The sequence below is a fragment of the Pezoporus occidentalis genome, unplaced genomic scaffold, assembly GCF_034315485.1.
Source record: "Pezoporus occidentalis ecotype Australia unplaced genomic scaffold, CSIRO_AGI_Poc_V1 ctg11, whole genome shotgun sequence".
Taxonomy (NCBI): Eukaryota; Metazoa; Chordata; class Aves; order Psittaciformes; family Psittacidae; genus Pezoporus; species Pezoporus occidentalis.
The window spans coordinates 6,105,502-6,124,900 of NW_026912886.1; the positions used below are offsets into that span (position 1 = coordinate 6,105,502).

Sequence of the window (19,399 nt, forward strand, 5' to 3'; positions counted from 1 at the left end):
ACCATGTGAAATTGTCCACACCTTGCATATGACAAGATAATGTGCCTTTGAAGTAGCTGGCTATTGTAATTCAGGCAGAATTGTCTCTGGAATCATAACATACTCCTTTGTACTTGTTTCAAAATAAACTTCTATAGAGCCTTATTTTTTAGGGTGCCCACTCCTTTGCTCACCTGAATACCTCTGGATCAAATTACTTTGCTCTTTCTCATGTTTTTCCAGATAGTATTTGAAGAATTGAGGAGGAAAGTGATAACTGGAAGGAAAAATGTGAGAGATTAATAAAGAAAATGAAAAACGAGAAGTTTGCTCATGACAAATGCATGGACTAGTTATATCAGTGCTTCAGTTCATTTCTCACTGGCACCACAGAAAGAACAGGGGACATGGCTAAGGCACTGCTCTAGGAGCAGTTATTCTGTTGCAGATGTGGTATAAGCAAGATGATAATGTTTGCCTTTACTTAGCTCAGGTCCTTGAACAAAGGGTTGGCCAATAGAAGAATAATATTGTTAGTAGTGCCTTCAGCACTCCTTGATCTGAAAGATTAAGTGATCAAAAAGGCAGAAATATGGAAGTAAGCAGTCAATGAATGATGCAAGAAACACTTTGCTGAAGGCAATCAATACCTAAATGTAAATTTCAGTTAATATAAAGGACCTGGACCTTAGGAAAGCAGAAAATACCTGGCAGTTTACTATTATTCTGATGGTATTGTCTCTCTGAAGCAGCTGGTCTTTTGCCTGTGCCAGAGTTTGTGATGTGACCTGCCTCTTTTGAAAACTGTTCCCTGTACAATTATGTATCACAACCCAATTTTCATATAATAAGACCTGCATTTCAAGTGCATCTGAAGGGCTGTGTTGTTTCAATGTATTTAAATGACCCTTATTCTATAATTTATGTACATTGCTTTTGTCAGGTATGTATTGATTACCATTCTATTGGATGTTTGTTCCCTCTCTCCAGAGGTGCATGGAGCAAAGCAGAGAGCTGGTCCTTCTGTTAAAAGTCTGTTAAGCTGTAATGATTTGCAGCCTTGCATACCACAGAAGCTGTGTAAGGTCACAGATCCTGGGACTAGAGCAAGCTGACCTACGCAGCATGGAGTTTGGCCTCTGTGGAAACACTTCGCTGTTTCTTTTCACATATCCGCCACACAGATCTATAGGGGAATTTTGCTTTGGAAACTCAGTTGTGATACATACCTGTGTTACTTGAAAATTTTGAAAGTGGGCAGCTACTCCTTGGAGTTCTAGGATTGCGTATCTGCCAAGGCAGGTTTATGACCTGGATCAAAACTATGGCTTTGTTTTTAAAAATAATCAGCACACACATCCTTTCCATTCCTCTTCCCTTGGTAGTTACAAGATGTGAGATCAACAGTCTTGGGTGATGTTTTGGCTTTTGTTTTTCACTTCAAAGGCAGAAAAGGTCAAGCATCCTCAAGACAGTATTTATCTAAAACCTTATTTTTTTAAGGTGGTATATCTTTAACTGCTATTACTGGTTCTTATTATGAGGCTTAAATGTGTGATCCAATGTGTGAACTTTTGTATAAACACAAAGCAAAACTCAGCTGATTGCCTTTAAAGCTAGATATCTTTACTATCTGGATAGAACTGCAAGTTGACATTGGAGGCATTCTTTTCAACAAGTGATACAAACCAGTCTGTTGCCAGCTGCATATATTAAATGTGCCCACTATATAGCTATGGCAGGCTACTGCAGTTATGGTTTTCTTTGCATTGTTCTGAGGGAACATCAGAGGAACCAAACTAAGCCTGAGTGTCAGTTGTGCCCAAAGTGGAAGGAGGTATTATGACAGAAATTCTGGATGGGGCAGTAGTTTATCATATCCCATTATGCCAGGGGGAGAAAAATTTTCTATATCTTTTTATACTCTTTAACTAAGCTGGATAGGTATTTCTGAACAGGCTTCTTTTGCAGTGGGAAGTTGTGCAGGTGACAGGAGCCTGCAGCGCTCAGCAGGACCCGTTACCTTGAGTGCAATACAGAACTAATCTCCTCTTGCGGAGCTGTACTGTGGTATGCGGTGCAGAAGTACTGCTTGGATCAGCTTGATTGGCTGTCTATCCCATGTACACACATTCTTAGCTTCCTGGTCCTCATTGCTGCAAGTCCATTAAGAATTTTCTCAGACTCAGCTTGACAAGTAAGAAAAAAGCAGGTGTTTATGGACACCTTTGTGTCTTTCCAAAGGTGAATTTTAGAATCTGTAGTGCTTTGTCATGCAGCTTGGTAGCTTGGTACAATCAGAGTTAATTTTGTTTTGCCTCCAGTCTTGACTGCCATCCTGAAAAGGCACTGAATTAAAAGAACTTTTCAAAAACATATCCAGAGGGAACAAATACCACTGATTAACTTAATAGGTGAATGAGCATCATTGCACTGCAGAAATATACCTCTAAATTGGATTCTCGGTGCAAGAAATCGAAAGGAAGAAGCTTGACAATGACAGATATTTCTTTGTATGGTTTATTTGTAGACAGCGAAGCAGTTGGTTGAGAGGTGGATTTTTTTTGTCTTTTGTTGTTGCTTTGTTTTTATTTGTTTTCTTATCATTACTATTTTTCCCTTAAATATCTAGGGAAAGCCTGGGTATCTATTCATTTTTTATTCACTTATTTATGCTTTAGATAGTCAAGGTCTGGGAGACTCTAACTTAAAATGGAATAGATTCAGTGGTGAGTGTAGGGAAAGTGGGGAAAATGCCTGTTTTCCTTTGGTGCATTTTTGGTGCTTGAGACCCACGTATTTCCCTGCAGCATGCTGGCTAGGACTGGTTTTGTGTTAAAGTTGCTGATCCTCTTCTGTTGGCTGTTTCTTTTATACTGGGAAGCAGAGCTCATGATCCAGCTTTCTTGGGTCCACTTGAGAAGCCACCCAAGCATGCAGCTTAAGTTTGCAAGTATTAGCCTGTGCTATATGTACAGCTACATCATAGATACACTGGGATCATGCTTCTGTCAACAACAAAAAAAAGTCGTGGCAGCAGAGCCCTAACTTTGAAAATCTGCTCATTTGTTGGCTTCCTAAAGACAAAGGGATGCCTCATTTGTGTGTTTCAAAAGGATTGGAGGCAGGAGGCAAGTATGTAGGTATCACATGTGTTCTGACATCGGCATACAGGACATCAAGTAAAACAGGAAGGCTGTTAGGTTATGTGCTAAGTCAAGATCTGACTTCTGAGCTTCTGAGACTTCCTTTACTGCATCTAGCCTTTCATCTCCTGTAATATGTAAACTATATGCACTGGGGCATGTTGCAATTTCTTAATTTTCAATACTTTTTACCTTAGCTTGGATGCTACTGAATTATTTTGGAGATAGGCTGTCTTTATACCTAATATCTAATTTTTTTTTTCCCCAGATATGACTGTAAATATCTGTATAATGATCAATGATACTAAAATTTTTGTCTGGTACACTTTACTGAAGTGTTGCTGCTTGTTACTGTGATCAACAAAACCTTTATTTCATGCCTGGATGACTGGAACAACTCACATGAGAAATGCTACCATAGTTCTTATTTGTTCAAGATTTGCCCTTGACTTTTTGTTATACATCTACAGGTAGTTTTCTCTGCTTTGGAGAACTCAAATAAGTGGCTTGTAGAAATTAAACTTTTTTGTCTTTCACACTAAGCTGTTGGGATAATATACATTATATTTGTGTAAATCCAGTGAAGAATTTCTATTTCTGCCGTGTAAATTATCCTGCAGCTTACCTGAGCAAAGATGTATGTTGATAATTTCTGGTATTTCTGCACTGGTAAGCACTCTAGTTAATGTTGCAAACAGACTTTCATTATAGCCCTTTTTTTTTAATCCTCACCATCTACATTTTTGAAAAATTCTGCTGTCTCAAAACTGTCATCATTAGTCTCAGCTCAAAAGTTTTCAGGAAGGTTTCAATTAAATGCAGTCAGCTATTATGCAAGTGGGAGGAGAATACAAAATTACCATTACTTTAGTTTTGCACATAATAGTTTGAAAATAGTTATGTACGTACTTAAAATGTGGTGAAACATGATTTACACATGCAGAACTGTTCCCCGTTTTAAAGCTTGGAGTTGGACTTTCTTTTTTCCTATCATTATAATTACAATCTAAGTTAACCTAAAATCCTGTCAACTTGGTTCTCCCACATTTTAGAGGCATTGTTAGAGAATGGCAAATTGCTTGTGCTTTCTATGCATGGGTGTATTAGGCATGTTATCTGTTTATTCAACAGACTATAACTGTGATTTTAACTCTTTAGGATACTCTATCAGTGGACACATAAAAGTGCTGATGTTTGGATTTCGTTTGAAGCAATACATCATTGCTGTTAAATATATTTTTTTTTTGGTCATAAAATCAGGTCAGTTGCAAAGAAACATCTTAATCCCCTCTCCCTTCAATACTTTCAATTGAAAAATTTAGTTCCAATATTTTTTAAATGTCAATTTACTTTTAGTAGTATGCTATTAAGTTAGAAGTACTAAGACAGGAAATCATATATTTGTCTTCAGTAATTTCCTAACATGTCAGCAGTATTGGCACACAGAACATACACCTTATTATACTGGGGTATGTATGCTATGTCCTGTTACTGACACTTCCTGACTGAAAAACAGGCAAGCTGCTGGGTGTTTATTTTATTTATTTTATTTATCATTTTATTATTTTACCTTTTAATTTTAATTTAATTTAATTTTATAAAAAAAAATAAAATCTTATTGATGGCCACAGTGTAGCATTCACTGAAACATCCTCTAATGGAAATCAGGGTCTCATGTTTGTAATCACAAAATCTGGTATTTTGACATTTGTTGGAAAACTAGGAACTGAGCACTCTGTAAACTAGACAAAGTGGTCTTTGAAACCTTTGTACTAGTCCATAATATTCTAAAATTTGAGACAACTCTTTTTCAGAAAAGCATTTCATATTAAACTTTGAGTTTATTTCTGAAGTGGTATTTATTTTTCAGATTTACTCTAGTTTGGGACATTTTTCAGTTCTGACTTCTCTTGGTAGGAAAGGAAAATGGCAAGTTTTGAGCAACTCTGTAGCACTAATGTGGATAAAATGCATTCCGTAGTTTGGAGTTATTTTACCCCTAATATGACTACAAAATTCATAAGCCTTGCACTTTGCAAAGGTCAAACTAGTATTAAGCTCTTCCAATACTACATTGTGAGGAATACAGGTGAAAGATTGATATAATTTCATTTTTAATGTGATCATTGTTGATGATGATAGTGAAGTATTCCACTTCTCTGCTTTAAAAATAATGCTATTTAAATTCTTATAATTTGGGTTTTGTTTCTGGTGTTTGTTTTTGTTTGCTTGGGTATTTTTTTGCTTTTTTGGATTTTTTTTTTTTGTGCAAAAGTGTGTTTCAAGTAAAAATGAAAACCTTTCATTAATCTTGAACATTTTTTGATGTTTTTAATATATAGTGTATTCCTTTATAGCCAATACACATTTTTAAATCTGCAGTGTTTTATATAATGCCCCAAACCTGCTGCAAGAACAGCATGGTAGTCAAGTCAGTGAATCTCTGCAATGTATGACATACACCTTGTTCAGTACAGTCATGAGCTGAGAGCACCTTCAGATATAGAATGCTAAAGCTGTTTGCAGTTCAGATCTTTCCTTTTTCAGCACCTGTCTGCCCTTTTTTTGCTTTACATTATGGTCAGTCGCTATCTTCAGTGATGGCAACATTCTTCTGCTCATCTGACCATGGCCTTATGTTCAAGTTTCAGTGTCCTAGATTCAGTATCAAAACTTTCTATCAGTTGCTGTCTTTGGACCGTTAAGTGGCAGCAAGTATTACCTATCTGCCAGCAGTGCTTTTCCTCAGGACTTGCTGAAGAAGTCTGCCACGTGGCAAAAGAAATTTGTATTAACCATGTGCAGATTTACAGAGAGTCTTGAGGGAGCAGGGCTTTCCCCCTCAGTGCTGCTGCAGTCCTGGCTGAACCAAAGGCCACTGGGTTGTTGTCTGGCAAGGCAAACTTTCTCAATGTGTCCATCAGCAAGTCAAATATTTCTCGGCCTGTTACAGACAAGCACTGAGCCATGTCCAGAAAACTAATGCATAGAGTTGGTCTCCTTTTTGTTTAAAGGAGAGCTAATACTTTCTCCCTGCAGGCTTTGAGCTTCACTGTGTATAAATAATAACTACTGTTGGATACAGCGTTCACATCCCTTTATTCTTTCAGTTCATGGGTAGGAGAAACAATGCTGTTGGAAGTTTCATATGTAATTTCTGCTCTATACATCTTCTAGAATTGCCTAATGAAAATTGACTCCCCCCCAAAAAAAAAATTGTACTTCTTAATGCATTTAAAAATATGTCTTGATGATCTGGCACCTTCAAATGAGTCTGCATTTCAAGTAGACCTAAACAAATTTTTTTTCCAGGTGCAGTAGATTTCTGGAGATCAGGCAGTCCACAGCTCCACTGCCAAAATAGCTCCCACATGCTGGTACTGGAGCAGGTGTTTCTCTTGTCACTCAAGGCCACTCAGTTGACATCTGATTTCCAGATGTTCTAAAATACTACTTTATAATAGTCTATTTCATGCAGTCCTGCTCTCATGTTCTTATCTTTTATTAGGTGCTTTCAGGACACATTAGTTTCCTCTGACCGGAAAAAAAATGATGGGTTTGAAATGAGCTCATGTACCTTTTAAAAGTTATAGGATATATATGACCAAGTTTACATCAGGCTGTAACTTGGAAACTTATTTCTGTGGCTACAAATGATTATACTCATGAGGTGGGCATCTCAGCAATGCTTACCTACAAGCTCATAATTTAATCTGCGTGATTAGTATTGTTTAATTTTTCTCCAGACCCCCTGTTACTTTTCTAGCTTTCACCTGTCTTTGTCCTTTTATATGTCCCTAATTTCTTTCAATATTCTTGACATCTCCAGCAGGTTACTTTGGACTGAATGCTCCTTAACACCTGCTGCCTCCTTCCTCTTTCTCTTTTAATAGGCATTTCAACTGCTACGTATTGGGTAGAAAGGTAATTGCTTATGTATTATGTTAAAAGTCATTTTTTTTTTTTATTTTAGACAGGCAAATCTTCCAGTGAAAAGAATAGATCCTGTTCTTCTATTCTTTTCCCCTTATTGTTGTAGTTGGGGATATTTTCCTTTTTTATTTTTCTAACCACCACCACCACCCCCCCCCACCATGTGTGTATGTGGAAAACTGCAATAGCATCCATTGGTGTGGTTTAAACCCAGGCAGTAGGTCAGCATCGTGGAGGTTGGGATGGGGAGGAGAGTCAAAAGAATGTAAACCCCACAGATTGAGATAAGAACAGTTCAGTAACAAAAGTATAATATAAAACTACTACTACCAATAATAATAGTAAGGGAAATAACAAGGGGAGAGAATATAAAACTAAAAGTGGAAATGGGAAAAAAAAAGAACAAAACCAAAGCCTACAGGTGCTGCACAATACAATTGATCACCACCCACTGACTGATACCCAGCCTGACCCCAGCAGTGATCTGGGCCTTCCAGATGACTCCCGCCAGTTTCTCTACTGGACATGCCATGCTGTGGTATGGAATACCTCTTTGGCTAGTTTGGGTCAGGTGTCCTGTCTCTGCTTCCTCCTGGCTTCCCATGCCCCTCCTTCCTGGCAGGGCTAGGACTGAAAAGTCATTGATCAGTATAAGTGCTACTTAGTAGCAGCTAAAAAGTATCAGTGTGTTATCAGAGTTGTTATCAGACTAAAGCCAAAACACAGCACTGCCAGCTACCAAGGAGGAGAAAAATAACTGCTACAGCTGAACGTGGGACAATCCTACTAAATAAATGGGCAATGACCCATGAGAATAAGATGCAGAGGAAGATGGAATGGAATGTCAGCATTACTTTGCGTTGCCTTTTCTTGTTTAAGAGACACAATGTAAAGCATACAAGTTTTTGAAATGCCTTTTGTGAGTATTGCAGTAGGTGAAGAATCAAAAAGCTGAGGCATTGGTATTTTTCCATGCTAATAATAAACACTACAATTGTGTAACAGTGGGAGGGTCATACCACCCTGAAATTCTGAATATATAGTTGGTTCTCTGTGAAAGTAGAAGATTACTGAAGTTACTGAAGATTCCAGGCGTGGCAGTAAAGTTGGCCTAAGATTTAAGAAATGAAGTGTTCACAGGCACAGATAGTCTTTTATGAGGAAAATAGAATATTTTCCTTTTGTCTGCTTCTCATAACTGAGCTAATAAAAGATAGTTTGTTATTACAAAGTTTATGTTGCTGGACTTAGGCCTTTTTCCATTTTTTCTCTTTTTTTTTTCGTTTCCACCACCCTCCTTTATCGCTGGATTCAACACGTGTTATGAACCTGTTCTCTCACAGTAATGTTTTCCAGAGAGATCGAGCTATGATGGCTACCATTGATTTCTGTGAAAACTGTGTATGTCCATCATCTTTGAGAAGCAGTTTTGTCCCAGGCTGCCCACTTGGGTGTCCAGACCTGATTCTCCTCAGTTTGAGAACTATGACATTCCGTTCTACTGGAAAACTTCCCTTTTGGAGGAATCCTAACCCTGTAATATCCTCAAGCTATTAATCTACCTGGGGACAGTCAACTCCAAAGTAAACTTGATCTGGAATTAATTGTAATGATATATGTATACAAATAATTGCATGTCTTAAGTTTAGGAGTTCTCAGTTCCGGGTCCTTGAGCTTTGAGGGCAGTATGCTTTTTGAAGATGGAGTATATACAAATTGTGTATATACAACTGTGTGGTTTTTTGTTCTTCTGCTTTGAATATTATATCTGTAATCTGGGCACAATTCCTGTTCTCCACAAACCAAAGTATGAGTTTCAGCAGGCAAGTTGGCAACATGGAGATGGGCACGTTTTATTTTTATCTGACTCACCCAGCTTTATGGCAACCTTGTTACAGAGTTTTTGGAATCTCTCACGGGGCACGTTTCCATTCACAACAGTATGACTTGCATCAGGACTGGTATAGGGATCATTGCATATGTTCCCTTTTACCTGTTAATAAACCAAGTTCTTGTTTGCCTTGGGAGAAAGTAAGTCTATGAATTTCACATGTTCACTGAAAAAGGTCAGTGTGATATTTTAGCTAGAGAAGTGCAGGAGTACGATTGTAGAGAGAAAAGGAATGGGGAAAGTATGTGTCGTGGTTTAAACCCAGTCAGGTAGCTTGTTCACTCACTCCCAGTGAGTGGTGCCGAGCTGACAACAATCGAGGTCCGTGTCCGTCTCCCCCCCTGCCTCCCCGCACCGGGGCTCTCCCCTTCCCCGCTCCTGGAGGAACGGGGAGGAGGATCGAGAGAGTGCAACTCCTACGGGTTGAGACAAAAACAGTCCAGCAACAAATCACCAAATCCGCTACTGCGGAACCCAGGACAGTATGAGAAATAATCCGCTTCATAATAGCGCTCTGGTTTGAGCAACATGTTTGACTGGTATCCTTGTACTAAATAAACAATTTGTCTCTTCAGAATGTCTGCGGAGAAGTAACATAGCTGATTTATTTTGTGAAGCTACTGTGGTTGCTTTACCTTGTTGTCAGAATCCACATGGACATGCAATACTAGGTCACGAATCCAGAGTGTTTTCTGATGGGCCTTGAAGGAAAATAAAACAAACAGAAAAACCCAACCGTGTTTGGTTTGCGCCCTTGGAAGGTCTGAGCTCTGTGGGATGTAATTTTAAAATATTTCCTATGTTTTCTTTTACTTAGTCTCAATACGTCAGGCTCAGCTAAACGAAGAACTAAATTAAAACTATCATTTCAGCTCATAAATAACAGATGTCTCACCCGTTTAATTATTTATAGTCTTGAATCTTTCAAAAATGAAAATGGCTATATACACATTTTTAATGTAGTTCTTGGTAATTTGCTGCATGAATGATAAGACTTGAGATAATCCCGGCACACAAACATGAAAAATAAAACTTTGACTGACTCGCTTATCTTATGTGGCTGCTTTTTCGATCCCCTGTGACTTTTTTTAAATTAAAATTTAAGTGAAATCTAATCACAACAAAATGATGTTCATACACTTGCATTAATAATTTATCTGCTAGAGATCACAGCGCAGGTACTATGGACATCAGAGATTTGTGTTTTGCCTGAAAATCAATGCTTTCTCTTTTTGGTAAGATTCAGCTTTTCAGGTGTGTGAACTGTGTTTGGATGGATCCTAAGTCTGAAATAACAATGCTGCAAGAAATTGAGACTGTGCCAACATTAAAAAAAGACACCACCCCCACCACTCCCAAAATGCCAAACTAAACAACACTTTCCTGTATTCGTTAGCTAATGATAAAATTATGTTGCTTGGCTTAATGACTTTAGCTATCTTCATAAAAATAAGAGTATCTAGTGATAGATGAACTTAGGGGTTAACAAAGATTCACCAGAACTGCCAGCAAACCAAGCGTGATGTGTGTGAGCTGAAAGAGTGGCTGTGAATGCTGTAATTCCTTTTTGGAGGAAAGCAATGCACCTGAAGAAAACACACCTCTTGCCTCCTAAGCATCACACTTTAAGTCCCTTTATGAGAAACAAAGGGAAATCAATGTCAGTCTATCACATGAGGAGAAGGTGTTTGGATTGTCTGGAATCTACTTATTTTAGAGCTGAAGAGGTGCAAGTATTGGTTCTTGGTTGGAAGAAGGGCTCTTTTGAGAGTGGCTAAACTGAGGGAAGCACAGACTCCAAAATGTGAAGGAATCATATGTGTGGTTAGCAAAGCATTCGCAGAACAACTATGGAGAGAAAAAGACAAAGAGTGGGAGTTAGCATCTTGGCAAGTTGCAGGCTATCAAAAGGCTTAGAACAAAGAAATGCTATTTGGTTAGTACTGTGTTCAGGAACACAAAATCTGTTTACACCCTTTAGTAAACAGGAGCAATATCCAACAGCTGCTTGGATATTTGCTCCTAGTTGAATCTTTGAAGCCCAAATCTTTAAAAATGCTTGAAGATGAAAAATGTTGCATACAGGTGGCTTTGGTAGCTAAGGCAAAATGTTAAAATAAAAACAAGGAGATCTGCTTCACTACTACCAATTTTCTGCCAAAAAAGGAATTGTTTTGCTACTGCTACTTGGGTACAGCAGCATTTATCAGCAAGGCATTTGTTAACGAACTTTGCAGACAGAAATCAACACAGATCCTTTGAATTAATGGAATTGCTGTAAACTGCCTGCTAAAGTCCAGTGTTTTCTATCAGGAGCTGCTCCTTTGAGTTGGAGCAGTTAAACTGGACCACTTAAAATGGAGAGTGTGCAGGTATTTGGCCTTGAAGGCTGACTAAAAGAAATAACTTGTACCTGCAGTGTATTAAAGGCAGGCATAACTACTTACTGTCTGTTGGTTTACTACAAAGAATAAGAAAAGCAGTCTAGCACTATCTAGCATTTTGGTGGTTGCTCAGGCTAAACACTTTCATATTTGCAAGGAAGAATTGTATGTTTGCAGTCTCTCATCATGATGCATCTACAGGAGTGTACTGAGAAGTTCTGTTTCGAAGGAAAAGGTAGACTGACTGTAATCTGGGTTTGTGGGAAGTGATGGGTAAGAAACCCAGGGTGAAGCTGAGTGCATTTAAGCACTGATGTTCCTTTTGGCAGGGGGAAGGGGCTGGATGGTTTGGGGAGAGAAGCAGAGGATGGGAGAACAGAACTGCTGTGGCTGAGAGAAAAATGGATAAGAAATGCTTCTGGTATGTTCAGTAAGGCTTTAGGCGCATAAGATGATACCCAAACTGTGGACTCCTTGAGCATCAGAAGCCACTAACTGTGTGGCAGGGAAGAAAAGTGAAAGAAGCAGCCTGTTGAGTGACTACAAAAAGTATAGCCTGAGTGCTATGAAGAAGGGAGGATCGCCAAGGACAGGAGGAAGATACTAGGTCAAGGAGTTGGGGAGAGCTGCTAGGCCTGGGTTGTTGATGTGAAAGGCACCTTATGTTTTGAATAGGAGTGACTGGAATACCCTTGTAAACTTAACTCTTCCTTGGTGCTTAATAGGCTGAACCAATATTGGTAAATAAATGTACAAAAGCACTTTTATACATGCTAGGTGACAGAGCCAGGGAAATAATGTGTTTTGCAAACACCACGCATCCAAATTTGGCTTCCAGCTTAATGTGTTTTGTAAATATTTTCTCATCATGAGACTGTATAACAAAGAAAAAGAGTATCCTGGCATCCATTTTCTCAGGTGCATGGAAATCTGAATGGCTATTGTAATTGGAGAATGACAGATCAGGATTACAAACAGATTTCTGTTCTCAGTTTACACTTTGTAAAGATTGACAAAGGTAAGTAAAATAATGATTTAAAAATCTGATTTAAGCTGTGGCAGTGTCCCTTTAATGATGTTTTGCACCACTGCAGAATTACATATTGCAGCTTTTTACTAGACACTGCCCATTGCAAACTTTCTGGAAAATATTTTCCATCATTTTGACATTTCATTTAAAATGAAATATAGAAGATATTAGAAATTCATGTTCATGACAGGTATTATTTGTTTGACTTTGAAATATACAGAGAGCACACATTAATGCACAGTGACTGAAGTGTTACAGGGGTGTGTGTCTGCATATTCATGGGACACTTCTTTACTCCACAAGAAAGCATTGCAGAATCAGAAGAGGAGTGACCTTTTCTAATACTAAAAATCTGTGTGTGCAACAATGAATAATTTAAAAAGGGGCCAGCTGGAATGACCTTCTTGCCAATATATATCCATGTGTGTATATAACCAAGAAATACAAAATGTTATTTTTCCCTGCAAAGGTGCACAACTCCAGAATTGTTTCTGAGTTGCTCCTGTTTACACATTCAGCACAGAAAGTCTTATCTGAACTGCTATGTTCCTATAGGTATATCTGTGTTTTAGTTATATATCCTAGATACATGTTTAGGGACTTGTACAAATGTGCCTGCTGTGGATGCTGTTTCAAAGAGGGAAAGCCAGGACCAGAACATTGTCATTGTATGTGATCTGCCAATCAGCTGAGGAGATGCCTCCTTTTCAGTCATCTCTTTTGGAGCTCTTCTTGGGGAATATGAAAGTATTATGTCTCAGGACTGGAAAATGGGCTACTGTAAGTATATTGAAGTGCAAACTGAGACCTAGTAAGGTGGAAGTTCATGTCAGTTCTGTTTTTCTTTTTAATTCTTTAAGAAAGTTTATTTGCTTAGGAGTCCTTTTAACATGAAGCACATTATATTTCTACTAGAGAGAAAACAGAGACACTGAATGGGTTTTTTATTAAAATGCACCTATGCACATGTATGATCAGAGCAGTGAATAAGTTGTACTGTGGTTGAAATGGTTATAAGTGCAACAGAGTATTGATTGGCAACTCCTGTTTGTTGTCCAGACGAGGATAAAATCCATTTGAATTGACAGTTGCCTTCCTTTAACTGTTATGTAAAGAACTACTCTTCACATTTTTTTTGGTGACCCAGTGAGCTGTTTTACAAACCCAACACATGCTGCAGGTGTGCTGAGGAAGGCATTTTAGTGTTTTTCTTTTTTCCGTATCAAACAGTTCCGAAATTATAAATTGTTACTGAGGATTTATACAACTTTTTCTGAGGTGGGGTTTGTCAACAGTTTGCATTGGAACTTTGGCTTAGCTGATTTCTGTATTTAATGTAGTCACAAACTTTACTATCTAATAGTAAAGCTTTCATATTTCTGATCTTGAGCTTGTATCTTCTTGGTGTCAAAGAATGTGGTATAGCATCTGTATTTTTGGTAAAATTGAGAGCTACTAAGTTCGAAGTTTTAGACAGCTGGAAGAATGAAGGGCTTTCCTCCTCTGATGAAGTGGTTTTTCTTCTCTTTCCCTCTGACTTATTGACAGGGAAATTCTAATTATAACTGATCAGTGCTAAAAAATTCATTTAAATTCTGTTTCCTCTTAACTACCTGCATTAGAACATTATTAGTTCCCAGAAGAGGTACAAGATGTTGTTTGGAATGGGAATTAACTCAACCTGGAGACACATCTCATTCTTTGGTCCTCAAGCTTCTATTTAATTGCAATGAATGTCATATTTTTAATGAGGCCCAGTTTTAATTCTGCTTTGTGTACATGTGGTTGCTTGTGCACTCATTGCAATTGCACATGAATATAAGAAAATTACCTGTTCTCTAAGTCAATTATTAACTGTTTATTGCAGTTAAGTGCAATCACTGAATTTACATGTGCGATTGTACAGTTAGGCAATACCCAAGTTTTGGTAATGTAGATAACTTCTGTTGGTGATGTGCATCATGGGAGATAGCATGTGCATCTACTGCAGAATAACTTGAGTATATTGTCAGAAGGTTGTAAAATCCTTCTCAAACAGTATTAGTAAGTAGATATTTTTTTAAGTAGATATTGGTAAGTAGATAATTTGCAACTAAAATGCATCTGATTAAATAAATAATCCCTTCTCAGTCTGAAGTATATAAAACTTTTGTGATTGTACTATTTTATTCAAAATCAAATAATTTTCCAACTTCCCTTTGATATTTTCCCTATAACTTTAGTTTTCAGTTACAGTTGTTGCAATAACTGAACAATTGAATGCCAGTGCTGGATTGTTTTCTCATGCAAAGTGGTCTCTGATCAAGAGCAGCTGATTATGTACTCTTCCCACATGCATCAGCATGTTGATTATGTGAAATCTCATGAAGAATTACAGTCAGTGCCAATCACTGTCTAACTGAAGGTCAAATTTTACATTCCTCTACTGATGTCATATTTTTTTCTATACTAATCTATAAACCATGTTAGGAATCCTTGGATACATGTTCTTAAAATATATTTAAGCTTTCAACTAGTGTTTTAGCATGCAAAACCAGGGCTCTGTTGTTGTTCAGCATGCTATTCCTATAATGTTTATTGATATTGGAAAAAAAGAAACACTAGGAGAGCCCCGGGGTATAGAGCATTTAAAGCTGAAGAGGGATGCTTAGCTATTATGCTTGCTTTGTGCAAGGTCTGCATATGGCTACTGCAGAGGGGCGTATCTATGCTCAGTGCAATTCCTGTATTAATGGTCACATTCATTGTTGAGTCTGCTTCTGCTGTTCTGGATGAGGTCAGCATAGCAGATGATGCTTTGGGGGGTTTAGTACCATGTTTGTGCCCTAGAAGTTTCAGAAGCACAGTCTACTGGCTCAAAATAGATTGGTTAAGAAAAATATTTTCTTCATTTATCAGTGCTCTGTCTTTTCTGATTTACTTCATTTGCATTTAACATATCTGATTAATTGCTTCCCAGTGATTGCTTTGTATTAGGCTCCCATATGAAGCAGTCATTTATCTGGCAGATGTAGGCAATCAACAAACACTTCAATAAGCTTGATCAATGGAAAGGCATCTTTGTCTGAGATCAGGTACCAAGTAGCTATGCAGTTTAGTAAGCCAGTGTTAACTCAAGAAATGTTTGCCAGTTAAGCTTGTAGTAAATATAAATTGGAAAGCCCTCCCCCCCCCCCAATAATAAATGGAAAAATATTAACAGTATTCATTTCATGCCAGTGCCCTGCATTCAAAATGTCAAGGCCAGAGATTTTGAGAAGTCAGCTAAGCTATATTATATGTGTGATGTCTGCATGTTATTTGCAAACAGCTTATTTTATGTTAATATCGTTCAAATATGGAGACCTTCATTTCCATATTTGAATATTTTGCTACCACTTTTCAGAATATGAAATAACTAGGAAATTAAGTTTGGACTTTTTTCATAATGCTATACTAATTCCACTATGTCTGCATGGTAGAAATTTTCTGTAGCAAGCAGATGTGTTTCTGTTTGCTTTCTGCCAAGTACAGATGTGTACAACAGGAAACTACCTTATAGGGCTAGCTGAAAACTTTTTCCTAACAAGAGTATGCAAAGCTAAAACCTTTGTGCTCAAAATCATGTCTTTGAACGTATAGGGACGTTCACATTGAAGAATGTGAATGGAAAAGGTAGCAATCAATTTTTGCAGTGGGGTATGATGAATTCGACAGCTGAGAAAGCAGAGGTGAATAAAGATTATTATGCATGGTACTGCTGTGGTATCCACACATCTCAGTCAGAAATGGAATTTTATTTCAGCCTTTGTCTTCCCCTAGATGAGAGAAATATGAAAAAGATAGGAATGGCTTGACTAGTATTTCATTAGCAGATCATTGCCATAAATTTTTGATTTAGATGCTTTAACATTGCTAACAAGGGAGAAGTTTGGAGTATTTGAAAGGTTTCCTTTGAAATGGAGGAATGGAGTTTTTTTTTAATTTGCCTTTTTAGATAATTTGCAGTATGTGCTGGAAGTAAACTTGAAGAAAAAAGAAAAAATATGAATATAGAGACTTTTTAGACTTTGCTTATAGTGAAACCTTATACCCATTTGAATGTTGCCTGATTGTTGCTCTAATATATTGTAATTGTAAGTTGAATTTTTTTTTTTTCTGTCCATGCTGGATTTTGTTTCTTAGGATTCAGTATGATTAGAGACCCAGTCACTGATTTCCCTTAGTAGAAGGGAAAGTGGTGTATTGTGATATATTTGGTTACATACGCTAACAGTACCCGGAGCACACTGGTAGTGGTGCTCTAATGAATATTTTTCCAGTGCTCAGTAATGGAGATGAATAGATATTTTGATGAACAGTAAAAATTTTATCAGGAAGAGACATTTCCTTACAAATTCTAGATCTAGCAGGTCTTGTGGTGTTACTTACAGAAGAACTCTGCAAGAGAAATAGTTGTGTATTTTTTTTTATGGGACCAAAGTCCCCAGTAACACAGACTGTTCTATTTTGGCAGCCTTGGCCAGGTTAATGCCCAAACTGGTTTTCTGCAGTTTTATATGTCAACTAGGATCTTACCAATGCATGTATACGTTTACAGAGCTTTTTCCTGGTGTGATTTATGCCAGTGTGAGTCTTAGCATTGAATTGGTTTTCAGTGGAGAATCTCTTTTCTTCTTTCTACTTAATGCTAGTATGAAAGGAAGGCAGGAAGAGTATTTCTCATTCATTAACTTGTGTAGTCAAATTGGTGCTGTTCTAAGAAGGATGACATTTCTCATTCATTTTTTTATTTTTCATAATTTAGATATAACTAACAATATGATAAAGAGTGTGATACCCTGTTGTGGTCTCATTTGGGGCTGCTCTGTTCAGTGTCTTTACCAGGATATATGAAAATCTTTGTTGTATATTTCCATTTTAACTTGAATTACATATATTTGAGTTATATTATATCCACATTCACTACAAAATCTAGTGCTCTACCTTGTCAAGAACATACAAATATCTTTTGTAAGATGAGATTTTGCTCAATGTCCGATATTTTTCATTTTTAAAGGTACGTAATGAAGGTTGTAGGAAGCTCATGTATCCTCAACTCTTAATATTTTCTTTGAGAGTTTAATATATTCTTTAATTTGGCTAATGAAGCTGACTCATGATACCTCTGCATCTGGGTTTATGAAAACTGCGGCAAGAATTTGCTGTCTCACCCTGAATGAATCCTTTCGGAGTCCCTATCTTAAGAAAACTTTGCTTTTTAAGCAGCTCTGTTATCCAGCAAGTTCATTGTGTAGGACAGCATTCTCTTTTGTGTTCTCATGCAGCTTTGTTGTTAAGCAATAACATGTGCAAACATGTTTCAGAATAATGTGCCAGACTTTGTACAGTTAATTTCTGAATGTCAGTCAGCAACATTTTTAATGTCTAGACATATTTAGGAGCAGATTAACTTTTATGCCATCCAATTTGGTTATGCAAGTTTTCTCTGGATCCCTGAGATTTTTGTTTAGATTCATATCACCAAAGCCTGTACTTTTTTTTATTAAAGGAAATTGTCGCATCAGGGTATATCAAAGATTGTCATGGCCAACAAGAAAACATTGCATATGAGCTTCTGAAAAATCAATCTGTAAATATGCAATTAATATATTTTTTCTCCAGGATTAAGTCATATCATCTGACTGCTAGAAAAACAAGAAATAGAAATAAGAACAGTCTATGCATGCTATGCCTGTAAACAATACAGTAAACCAGCTACATTATTCAGTAAGTTATTTAATCAAAAATTTTTTATTTACTGGAATTTAAAACTTCTGCTTCTGCACGGTAAACGAGCATGCACATACCTTGTGACTTCATGAGTACAATTAAAAGAAAGTGAAGATGCTCCATCCCTGGCAATTTCCAAGGTCAGGTTGGACAGAGGCTTGGGTGACATGATCTAGTGTGAGGCATCCCGCCCATGGCAGGAAGGTTGGAACTGTATGATCTTAAGGTCCTTTCCAACCCAAACCATTCTGTGATTCTATTCTATCATGACTCTCAAAGATGAAGGTCTGAAAATTCAGAGAGATTATGAAAACAATGTCTGTGATTTGCATATTGATAAATATGCATAACTTGATAGCATTAAAAGCTGTAAGCTGCATATTTGCCCAGTAAATGTTCTGTGATGATTGTCCCCTGGGTCACTTCATCCCCACAGCCAATCAGATAGTTTTGACTGGCCAGGCATTTCCCTTAAGCATTCTTTCTTGCAGATGCACAAGTTTTGTTTCCCGAGGCATTATTTTTTTTCCTTGAGGTTGCTTTGCCTCACAGAAGAACTTATTCATGGTTACTGGAGTTTTGATGAGTGTTAATGGTATATACTGCTTTAATGTGGTGCTTTTCTTTTTTATCCATTTCAGGATAAATTGTTCATAGTTTCAAAGATCCCTACCGTACAGGCTTATTGCTGGCTTTAGCACGAATGACTGCTTCAGTACTTTTCAGATGGAATCAGAGGATTCTTATTCCATTCTAGAGCATTAATAGTGACTTGTAAGTGCAAGTTTATCAAAATAACACCATACCTGGAATACGTAGCAAATGCCTTAGTAGACAAAAACAGTGTTCCTTGCAATAATTTTAAACTTTCAATATATTTTTCTCATTTTTTGTCATATGATATGCCCATGCTTCTAACTAAAAAATGTTTAATTTCTAGCATTGTGTGTGTATGCATATCTGATCTGAGAGGTATAGAGCCACTGACTTTTGGTACATATTGTCTAACATTTCAGTTTCAATGTAATCAAATTTATCTGCAGATTTTTCTTTTTCTTTTTCTCTCTTTTTTTTTTTTTTTGTTTTGTTTTGTTTGTGGTGTATGGGTTTTTTGTTTCTTTTGTTTGGCTGTTTGTTCATTCAATATATTACTTCTAATCCAGGCAATTTGAGAAATAGTTATATCATAGAATCCTAGAATGGTTAGAGTTGGAAATGAACTTAAAGCTCATCCAGTTCCAGCCCTCTGCCATGGGTGAGGACACCTTCCACTAGACTAAGTTGC

General features: G+C 37.3%; 1 long non-coding RNA gene across 1 annotated transcript in view; it reads left to right on the forward strand.

Annotated features, from left to right (window-relative positions):
• The window catches only part of LOC134168722 (uncharacterized), a 36,083-nt gene extending 26,084 nt beyond the window's left edge, over positions 1-9,999 (forward strand). The window contains exons 2-3 of the long non-coding RNA XR_009966644.1: positions 6,955-7,049; positions 9,525-9,999. This is a non-coding gene — a long non-coding RNA (uncharacterized LOC134168722). The remainder of the gene's footprint in view (positions 1-6,954; positions 7,050-9,524) is intronic.
• The last annotated feature ends 9,400 nt before the right edge of the window (positions 10,000-19,399 follow it).